Here is an 11,173-nt window from a genome sequence, read left to right as displayed (position 1 = left end):
CTCCAAATCTAAAGCTGCCACTTGTTGTTGTTCTATTTCTCTAGAGTCCCATCATGCTGTTCTCAGATTGCTAAAGTCCATACCTCCTCGGTGTGTTCTTATGGCTGCAGATCTTCACAGCACAGACGCTTTCTTCTGCATGCTGTTCTTTCCCAGTTCAGGGCTCCTTCAAGGCTCTCCCTGAATGGCTAAGCCGCCCCCTTTTATCCCAGTTCTCTTCAATGCTCACAGCTGCAGCCCATCAAGGACAACCAGGACCTGTGGGGCAAAGCCTCTAGACAGATATTCAAATAGAATCCATTTCCTCTACTCTAGCCAGTAAGTACTACCCTACAAGTCCTCAGAACCCCAAAGGCCACCTTTCATCTGACACCCAGACCCTGGGGAAAGGACTTCTTTTTCCCATGGCAAATGGCCTCCCTTGGCAGCCACTCACCCTGGCAGAAAGTGGGAGCCTAGCTAGAATGATGCAATCGTTGCTGGATTTTTCCAAAAGAAAAGCTGGCAGCAACTAGGGCCTTGGAAGTATTTAGAGCCTCAAACGCCACCTTGAACATATTACTGAGACCCTGGAGAAAGGACATCTTTTTCCCATGGAAAATGGCCTTCATTTGTGGCCACTTGGCTTCTGCAAGATGGAGCCCAGAGCTCTTGCCACAGCCCGGAGGACAAAGGCTCTTTCGAGCACCAGGCTTCTGGTGGCAGGGCTGATGTCCTCTGTCTTGTCTTCAAGGGCTGCGTGGGAGAGGAACCATGCCATGGTCAGATCCCGGATCTTTGGTGACCCGAGGAGAGCCCCGTGCCAGGGCCATGCCAGCCGGCTCTGGCCATGGCCAGGAGGGAGCAAGGAGCAAGGGGATCAGCCCGAAGCTGCTGGATGCTCTTGCCACACATGGGCCTGAAATCGGTGCATGCGCTCTGGCTACGCCAGGTTTGGTCCGCACAGGGAGCAGAGCCCTCAGCCCCGGGGCAGGGCTTGCAGCTCTTCCCCCGGCAGCCCCCGCGCTCAGCCCGCTACCCTCATTCACCAGTGCAGATCAGCTGCAGCTCTTGCTGCTGCCCCCTCAGGTGCCGCGCGGCCCTGCCTGTGAACACAGAGCCTGTCACGGCGCCAGCGGCACAGCTCCCTGCCAGCGGCGCTGCCGGCGCTGCGGCCACACGGGCTGCTGGCCCGGCAGGGCTCAGCCCGGCCCTTGGCGCACGCTGCCGCCCCAGGGCACGGCTGCCAGAGGGCGGCAGCAGCAATGCCCAGGCCAGGCGGGGCTCCACGGCGCCGGGCCCGGCTGGCGCTTCTGGGGCTTGGGCCGAGCTGCAGCGGGGTGAGGAGGAACAGGTTTGGGTGGAGCAGGGTGGGGCAGGGCCGGGTGTGGCAGGGTTGGGCAGTGAAGGGTGGAGCTGGGCGGGGCAGGCAGGGTGGGACAGGGTTTGGCAGGGCAGGGCCCAGTTCAGCGGGGTAGGGCGCTGTGGGTGGAGCGGTGCAGGGCAGGGCGGGACAGGGTTTGGCAGGGCAGGGCCCAGTTCAGCGGGGTAGGGCGCTGTGGGTGGAGCGGTGCAGGGCAGGGCGTGGCTGGGCACGGCAGGGAGGGGCTGTGTAAAGTGTGGCGTGGTGGGGCAGAGCTGGGATGGGGTGGGACAAGGTGAGGTGTGGAGGATGGCGTGGGCTTCAGTGTGGCAGGGCAAGGTTGGGTGGAGCTGGGCGTGGGGGGGAGAGGTTGGGTGGTGTAGGGTGGGGAGGGGAAGCCCAGGCTCGTGGTTCAGAGATGAACCTGATGGCCACCTGTCACAGGGACTCCTGTGGGCTGTCCGGGTACAGCAAGGCATGGTGCAGGTGCAAATGGATTGTCCTCATCACACAGCATGCCAGTATTGGAAATACAAACTGCTCTGGGATCTTGGAGATAATTATGAATTGACCTGAAGGTGAGAGCTTTGATCTACTGGAAAAAGAGGAGCAGAAACAGGTGTTGTGTGTGGAGGAAGCTCCACCTTGGAACCAACAGCTACAAGGAGAAACACGCTGTGCTCTTTACACTCACAGTTCCTGTCACATTGTAAGGATGAACTGAAAGTGTAAAGCAGTGAATGGAGCCCCACGGGACAGGTTGCAGAAGATACTGAAGGAGAGGGTGGATCGAGCCAGTTTGCTGAACTCAAAGCCATCCAGTTGGCCCTGAACATTGCTGAGGGAGAGAAGTGGCCAGAACTCTCTCTCTACACTGACTCATGGATGGTAGACAATGCTCTGTGGAGGCCTTTCCTGGCTGGAAAAGTGGAAAAAGACCAATTGGCAGCATAGGGGAAAAGCAATCTGGGCTGCCGACGAATGGGAAGACATTGCCACTCAGGTAGAGAAGCTACCTGTGAAAGTCTGTCATGTGGGTGCCCACATGCCCAAGACTTGGGCTAATGAGGAGCACTGAAAGAATGAAGAGGTGGATCAGGCTGCAAAAATCAAGGTGTTACAGATAGGTTTGGATTGGCAACACAAGGGACAGTTGTTCCCAGCTCGATGGGCCCATGGTGCCTCAGGCCATCGGGGCAGAGGTGCCGCCTATAGGTGGGCACGAGACCCAGGGGTGGATGTAACCATGGGCAGCATCTCCCAGGTTATCCATGACTGTGAAACGTGAGCTGCCATCAAGCAAGCTAAGCGAGTGAAGCCCCTGTGGTGTGGGGGGCCATGGTTAAACAGAATTATGGCAAGGCCTGGTAGATTGACTACATCAGGCTGCCTCAAACCTGCCAAGGCAAGTGCTACATGCTCCCAATGGTAGAATCCCCCACTGGATGGTTGGAGACCTACCCTGTGCCTCATGCCACTGCCAAGAACACCATTGTGGGTCTTGAAAAGCAGGTCCTTTGGAGGCATGGTACCTACGAGAGAATTGAGTCCAACAAAGGGACTCATCTCAGGGACAGCCTTATCAACACCTGGGCTAGAGAACCTGGCATTGAGTGGTTATATCACATTCCCCACCATGCACCAGCGGCCAGGAAAGTTGAGCGGTGCAATGAACTTTTCAAAAACACATTGAAGGCAATGGGGGGATGGGACCCTCAAGCAGTGGGAGCTGCATTTAGCAAAAGCTACATGGTTAGTTAATAGCAGAGATTCCACCAACCAAGCTGACCATGCCCAATCTGAACCCCTGTGCACAGCAGGTGGAGACAAAGTTCTGGTGGTGTGCATGAGAGGTGTGCTAGGAAAGACTGTTAGGATTAATTCTGTCTCGAGCAAAGACAAAACCACCTGTGGGGTTGTCTTTGCTCAGGGACTGGATTGGACTTGGTGGGTGATGCAGAAAGATGGATAAACATAATGGATATCTCCAGGGGACCTTGTTTTTGGGGTGAATTGCCCAAAACACTGTGCCTGTATCCATATCAGCATGTATGTATCTATGTACATATTTAATTGGGATAATACATGGATGTATATAGTTTAAAAGTCAGAGTTTGATGTAACATGTTGGTATGGGAAAAAAGTCAGGGTGGAAAATGTGTGTTTGGGTGGATTTTTGGTGAATTTTCTCTCATTTGTTACCTGAAAAGAGGGATGTGGTGAGGAGAGGGCAGTTGATGCCTGTTGATGTTGTGTTGAGGAGAGGGCAGTTGATGCCAGGCAGTTCCCTGCCTGGGAAGGAATTGCCTGTGGGGCAATTGAGATGGGAAAGAACTGGCCAGTGACCCTCCCATTCCACTGGAAGCTTCCAGGGAGGGAGGGCAGGGTTGGGCACTGGCTTGCTGAGGGAAGAACCAGCTGGCCATGCTAGGAGCAAGGCAGTTTGGGCAGTTTTTGGTGCTGCTTCAGAATTCTCCTTGCCATCCATAGGTGAGCCCACTGCTTGCTGCAGCTGCTGGTTGACAGGGACTTTTCAACACTCGCCATCACCAGGAAGATTCTCACCATCTGCGTGGGTGCTTGAGGGGAAATGGGACCACCCCACCTATTCTCTTTCTCTCTGGAGAGAGGGAGCCTCAGGTGCTGTTTGACTGGAACCACAGCAGAGCTGCCATCACCAGGATACTGCAACAGATGGGTGAGAACCTGGGAAAAGCAGAGCCCCAGGTTCTCTGTGTCCCCGAGGCTGCCGTTAACCCCTGGGCTGGCTCAGGGCTCGCAGCCGTGGCCCCTGAAGCCGCCTGGGCCGACAGCGCCCCCTGGAGCCAGGGCAGAGTCACTGCAGCCACTCTCCCTGGCCTCAGCTCACAGCGCCCTCTGCCGGCTGTGGTCAGAACTACAGCAAAGGCAGAACTGCTCAACGGGTGGGAAGAGTCTGGCATTGCTTTGGGGGCACTGCTGCTTCTTCTCTCTTATTACCCCTCCCTCTCTCTCTCTCTCTCTCTCTCTCTATATATATATATATTTACTAGAATATATATATATATATATATATATATATATTCTAGTAAAGAACTGATATTTCTTTTCCCATATCTTTGCCCGGAAGCCCTGTAATTTCAAGTTATAATGATTTGGAGGAAGGGGGCTATCTCTCCATTCCAGGAAGATTCCCAGCTTTCTTGGAAGACATCTGTCTTTTAAACCAGGACAATCTGCTATCATGAATGGAGAAATTGACCTAGGAGGTAAAGGAACTCATAGATATGCAGCTTCAGCCCTTGCCTAGGAGTTGTTCCTGGTCTTCACAAAACAGGGGCTTCTATGGTTTGAAGAATAGTCTTTGAATGATCTCTACAGCCCAGCTTTTACCTCCCTCAGAGTGCTCCTTTCCACAGTATGTCACACCAGTCTGGCACAGTTCCTATGCAGGTGACATCCCCTGCCACCAACAATAGGACCACTTTACTCACCACCAGTGAGAGGAAGCGTGGATCATTCAATTTTTTCCCACATAAGATATGGAGCAGAAATCCCAGTTGTAAATCCTGCCAATTCTTTCTGAATAAGTACATACAAGCAAAGACACCTTGCACAGGATCTACCTTCTTGGAACCCTGGTGATCAGTGGCACAAAGTTTAGCGGCTTTCTGAATAAGTACATACAAGCAAAGACGCCTTGCACAGGATCTGCCTTCTTGGAACCCTGGTGATCAGTGGCACAAAGTTTAGCGGTGGACTGTTGCAGCCTGAATAGCTGCTAGTAAAGTCCAGGGTAAGGAGGCAAAAAGAGCCTTTGCATGGTATCCACAGATGTTTAATTCAGCTGCGTGGGGAGAAGTTCCGAGTCCCCAGGGACATTCATGGGAGACTTGAGGTTTCTCCCTCCTGAGGGGCAGGGGGTGAACCTGGTCTCCAGGCAGTACAAAAATGAGGGCCAGTCAGGGAATAGGGAGGGAGTGGCTCAGGGACATAGGAACAGGCATAGGAACAGGGGAAGGAGCCAATAGGGTCTTAAGAGCTTTTTGAGGGAAGCTTCTTGTGTCTCCCTATGTGGGAACTCAGCACATCCCTCCAGATGTCCAGAGTTGCCGAGAACCCTGTTGGGGGGCTTGGAGACCCTGGCGTGCTGCCCGGAACACCTGGTGGCTTGATTTTGATCCTTCCAACAAATTGCCAGCTTGGTATGGGGATGTGAAAGCCACACAGGTTTGAATGGTGTAGTAATAAAGTATTCACAGGGTGAAAATGTAGATTTTAGGATTTTTGGTGTGGGGGTTATGGGGACAAGATGGAGGAATCAGGGCCTGTCTAGTCCTTCTTCTTTCTTCTTCTTGTTCTCCATTTTCTGCTGTGGTGTTGGCACTTTGGGATTGGTTTAGAGTAGAAATGCACTGTCTAACATAGGTGATAGGTATTGGGAATTAAAAGTAAATATGATATACGTAGTTTGTAGTATAAAAGGACAACACCATCTCGGGGGTGGTCAGAGTGCTTGTGGCTGCCTTGCTGAGCAGATCTCAGCTGGGCAGAAAGAAAATTTTGTAGGTAAGAAATAATAAACAACCTGAAGACCGAAAAGTGAAGAGTCCAGACTCATTCTTCAGAGCACGGGCTGCCACAGAACCATCCCATGCATCTCGGAGCAGAAAACAGACAGCCGACCCAAGATCCCCAAGCCAGGGGATGCCCCCCAGGGTCCCCACAGTACACCCCAGAGGACAATGCTGAGCCCAGTCCTTCCTGACACTTTTGTTAGTGAACTGGGTGAGGGGGCCAGGGTGTGCCCTCCCACAAACCAGGAGGAGTGGCTGATCTGCCAGAGAGAAGTGCTGCCATCCAGAGGGACAGTTCAACAAGGGTGACCAGTTCAATGACAAGTGCTGAGTCCTGTCCTTGGGAAGGCTCAACCACAGGTACCAATGACTGCTGGGGGCCACCCAGTTGGAAAACTGAAGTTTGTCCGGGTTCTGCTGGACACCAGGATGCCCATGGGCCAGCAATGTGCTCCTGCAGCAATGCAGAACAGCGTCCTGGGCTGCACTGGGAGCTGTGTCACAGCTGGCAGAGGAAGGGGATCCTTTCCCTCTGTTCCACACCAGTGAGGCCAGCCCTGGAGTGCTGGGCCCAGAGCTGGGCTGCCCAGTACAGGACACAGGGATAGACTGGACAGAGTCCAGCAAAGGGCCATGAAGCTGATGGAGGGACTGGAGTGTCTCTGCCATGAGGAGAGGCTGAGAGAGCTGGCACTGCCCAGCCTGGAGCAGAGCAGACTCAGGGCATCTCATCCCTGGGGATGAAAAGCCAGGCGGAGGCTGCAGAGGAGACGGTCAGGGACAGCCCCAGGGGCCTCGGGCACAAAGTGACCCACAGGAGGGGCCCTCCGAGCTCAGGAGACACTTCCGCACTGGGAGGGTGGCCAAGCACTGCTGCAGGTGCCTGGGGAGGTGGGAGAGTCGCCATCCCTGCAGAGACTCAAAAGCCACCTGGACACATCCTGGGCACCTGGCTCTGGGTGGCCCTGATGGAGCAGGGGCTGGGCAAGGTGACCTCCAGAGGTGCCTCCAGCCTCCCCCAGCCTGAGATTCTGTGACTCTGAGAACAAACGGGCTGCAGCTTCCTAAGGACAAATGAAAAAGCTCCACACATGGCAGGTTTCTCCTGCCCTCACCGAAGTGGTTCATGGCACATGTCTCCATTCTGCAGATTCCTCCCTGGAGTGAGGATGCTCCTCAAGGTCGCACCTTGAGGCTGAGAGAAATGTTTACCCATGGTCATTGGTTTGGGTGAGTAGCATCAATCTTTAAGAATTGTTTTTTGCTGGCTTTACTAGAATTGCTTCAATGTTGCTTCAGATATAATGCACTATACTGGAAGTCATAGGTCTCTGCACTGGGTAGTAAATAACCCTGATAAAGATCTTTTAGTTTAATCGAGATCATAATAAACTTTATTTTTATAGAAATATATCCTTCATCCTATGGAACACAGTTGTACAAAGGTTCAATTACACCTATACTGTGCTTTAAACATAAACTATTGACTAAGCCTAAGACTGCATCAAGCTGTAGCCTGGCTCCTCTCTGAGAAGATCAGGAAGCAAGGACGTCCCTTCTGCACCTTGTGTCTCCTGCCTGCTCCCTACACAGCTCTCCAGGTGGTCCTGTCAGTCTTGGGCCAGCTGTGACTGCTGCAGGGACACCTGAGAGAGGCACAGGGCCCGGCTCAGACAAGCCCACGCTAGCAGGAGCACCTGCAGCCCCACGGTACCGGCTCTCGAGGCAGACACAGCCTCCAACTCCAGCCCTCACCAACACTCTGCCCTTGGGCAAGGGGAAAGGAACAGGCTCCCAGACACAACAGAGCTCAGAGCATCAACAAGTTCAGTTCAAGGCTGGCAAACCCTTCCCACGTACATCCCTCAGCCACCACAGGTCTATTACAGAGACTTCCAACAGGATTTAGGAACCCAATTCTGCTTTCCAAAGCACACGTTTGGGCCACTGACCCCTTTCTCCACAGGCTGTGCATCAGCAGGAGGGCTGCTGCTCCCCTGAGCTACTGGAGGACTCTTCTATTTCAAAAGTTGACCAATTTCGATGGGCAGACTTGGGGACAGGCAAGGTAAATAGTCTGGGGGGAACATTCTTCTAAAGCTTCTGATTCTTCTCCTTTCAGGTTGCACCTGCACATTGGATGGAAGAGAGGGTCACAGAAACCTGTCAGCAAACATGGAGCAAAAGGACCTCTGGACATCAAGGCAAGGAGATTTCTGCTCTGAGACCCTGACTTGCACCAGACAACACTGGGGGCAAAAAGCTCTCGCTGGAGGCTGTGCAAGAGAGGCCAGTGTGTGTGTGCAGGGACACGGGGCCAGGGAGGAAGGCAGTGGAGTGAAGGTGCCCTTGTGAAAGCCATGGGCTGCCACAAGAGAGAGAACAAACAAAGGGGTGTGCCACAGCAGGGACAGGGAGAGGCAAGGGAACAAGCAGAGGTCTCCAAAGCACTGCCTGGGCTAAGGTGCCAAGTTCCAGAGGAGCCTGAGGCACTGCAGAGGCAGCGAAAGCCCAATTTATCTGCTTACCACTTCTCCTGGCCACGTTGGGTGATTGACGCTTCTCCGTCTTGTCTTCTGCTGATGTTGCAACCAGATCCTGCACACATTCCATGCCCTTCCTGGAGTCCTCTGATGTCGTTATAGAGCATGACACAGCCCAAAGTACCATGACTCCATCAGAAGGGTGCAAGAGAGATTTATTATAGCAACATGTTGCTTTTATACTTTTTCAAGATATTTATATTCACTTAACATACACATTCACTGCCCATTGGTTATAGGAAAGAAACAAAGTTCTCAGTGGGTGACCAAGGAGCCACATCATTCTGTGAGCCAGCTAAAGTCTGTATCTCTTAACTTTCTCTCCTTCATCATGTCTCCATGGTGACAACCTTGGTGTCTTCCTCAGGAGAGATATGGGGCTTTCCTTTATCTTCAGGAGGCCTTTGCTGGCTCACAAGAACAGCACAGAATGTCTTTCCTACAATTCCCCCTTTTTGTATTTGACCCGCAAGTACAACTGCTAAGGACTCCTGCAGGGCCCTTGCAAAAATCCAAGCAGACAGAGGATCGATTCTTCATTCACTTACAGATAACCAACTTCTACCAACTCCACAACACACACCCTCACAATCTTAAGGTTCATATACAAACAAAGCACATAAAAACAGATCTTCAAATACCGTTACAGACCTCGCAATTTCCAGATGACACATTTGTAGCAGAATGACACCTTCACCACTAATCAAATAACTTTCTCCCACACAGAGTCAGAGACCAAGTCATCTGCCTAGTCACCACTTAGAACCAAGTAGCATCCACTTAACTTTACAACTGGTTGCTGCTATCATACTGGGCAACCAACCTAGTTGCTCAAAGTGTGGACTTCAGCTACTAATTCAACCCCTATGCAAAGGCAACACTTCTCCCTTAGGTGCATCAAATTACCCTATTTTGGGACCATCAGTGCCCTGCAAAAGGAAATGGTACTAGACACATTACTCAGTACTACCAACCTCTCTATAAGAGAATTCAAGGAAAAGAAGCAAAAGTAACACCCACTAACTTAAATTTTGGATTTTCAGCATAAGCCTATAACTCCCTTTACTCTGTCTCGAATTACCATCTTTACCACACATTCCTTGAGGGTCCATGCTTCCATCCACCTAATCACCAATGCAATTACCTACTCATTTTGCTCCACTGTAGAACCACCCATCCTGTCCTTTTCTGTGTGCTCCAAATAAGGTTTAACACAATGGGCAGAGACCCAACGAGGGCCATTTTCTGTTAAAACACATGCATATCCTCTTCCCCATGTTATTAATTCCACTGGGCCAGTCCACTTTCCTGTGATTAAATCTTTTACCCATATCTTAATACCTTTCTCAAAGTTTGGCTGTTTTGATTTCAAAGACGAAAAATTATAGAATATAGAAGACTCTTGTAAGTCAGGTAAAGTACACAGAAAGTTTAAGACATAAACAGCTTTGTCTAATGTCACTTGAGGTGACTCGTTCTCTATTCCCCCTTTTTGTTTTTGTACCTGGCGCTTCAACACACCGTGAGCACATTCAATAATTGCTTGGCCTGTTAAAGCATGAGGGATACCAGTAGAATGACCAATACCCCAAGCATGAAAAAATACTTGCAATTTCTTTGAAACATATGCCGGGCCATTATCCATCTTTACATGTGATGGAACACCTAAGATGGAAAAGGCGTGGCAAAAATGACGGATAACATCCCGAGCTGTTTCACCTGCCAATCCTGAAGCAACCATGGCATGAGAAAAGGTGTCAATTGTGATGTGAACATACTTTAAACGGCCAAATTCAGGCATTTTTGTCACATCTGTTTGCCATTCTTGCAAAGGGAGTAAGCCTCTAGGATTAGTACTCTAATATTGTGAAACATGAGACATATGACAATCAGGGCAAGAAAAAAATAATTGACTTTGCTTCACTATGTGATAATTTAAATTGCTGCCATAGTGCCTGAGCACCCTGATGAAAAAATTGGCGAGATAGAACAGCTTGCTGTAACACATTAGGCACCATTTTTACTGCTGAGGCAGCCACAAGGGAATCCACATAGGCGTTACCTTCAACAAAAAATCCGGGCAGCGATGTATGGCTACGAATATGCATAATAACTTTTCCTTATCCTAATCAGCCAATGGAATTGTAAAAAAGCTATCTTTCAAATCAATGATAATTATTTCCCATCCTTGTGGAATCATTGTAGGTGTTGGGAGACCTTGTTGGAATGCTGGGGGACACAAGACAGATGATAGACTTCGGACCTGGTTAACATAAGAGATTTGATAACAGGATGCCTTGGCAAAAGCAAATGGAACTTTGAAAATTAGACCTGGATTGCAAGAAGATTAAATCAGACAGGTTTACCGGAAAAAGAAAATCCCAATTAACTCTGCAAGCAAGAGATGTTGTTATATGCATAAGTACTAATCCTTGTAGTACACATTACTAGTCTCCCTAAAATAGTATATAAGCACTTGTATCCCACAATAAAACCGGATTCTGATCACTGAGTCAGTCTCTCTCTCCATAGCCAACAAGTTGTCCTTCCCCTGTTTTTACTGCAAAGCAACACTGGAGATGTAAGTGCAGTGCTGGGGTCAGGTAGGAATCCTACAGCAAGGGAAGGTGCCCCGACAGCATTTGACCATCAGCAAGGTCAATGCAGAGCAGCAAGCGAGGGGATTGCTGTGCAGTGTTCAGGAGTCAGGGCTCTGCATCTGGGCTCAAGGC

General features: G+C 50.7%; 1 long non-coding RNA gene across 4 annotated transcripts; it reads left to right on the top strand.

Moving 5' to 3' along the window:
- Positions 1 to 630: 630 nt before the first annotated feature.
- On the top strand, positions 631 to 10,953 carry LOC143696425 (uncharacterized). 4 transcript variants are annotated; one of them, XR_013185828.1, is made up of 4 exons: positions 631 to 931; positions 1,857 to 7,128; positions 8,021 to 8,102; positions 10,647 to 10,953. It is a non-coding gene; the product is annotated as an uncharacterized LOC143696425 (long non-coding RNA). The 4 variants fall into 4 exon arrangements; XR_013185827.1 differs by having other exon boundaries at positions 1,787 to 7,128; XR_013185826.1 differs by having other exon boundaries at positions 631 to 1,319.
- The last annotated feature ends 220 nt before the right edge of the window (positions 10,954 to 11,173 follow it).

The sequence above is a fragment of the Agelaius phoeniceus genome, chromosome 34, assembly GCF_051311805.1.
Source record: "Agelaius phoeniceus isolate bAgePho1 chromosome 34, bAgePho1.hap1, whole genome shotgun sequence".
Classification (NCBI taxonomy): Eukaryota; Metazoa; Chordata; class Aves; order Passeriformes; family Icteridae; genus Agelaius; species Agelaius phoeniceus.
The sequence above is the reverse complement of the archived record's forward strand: the minus strand, read 5'-3'. Positions and strand labels throughout refer to the sequence as shown.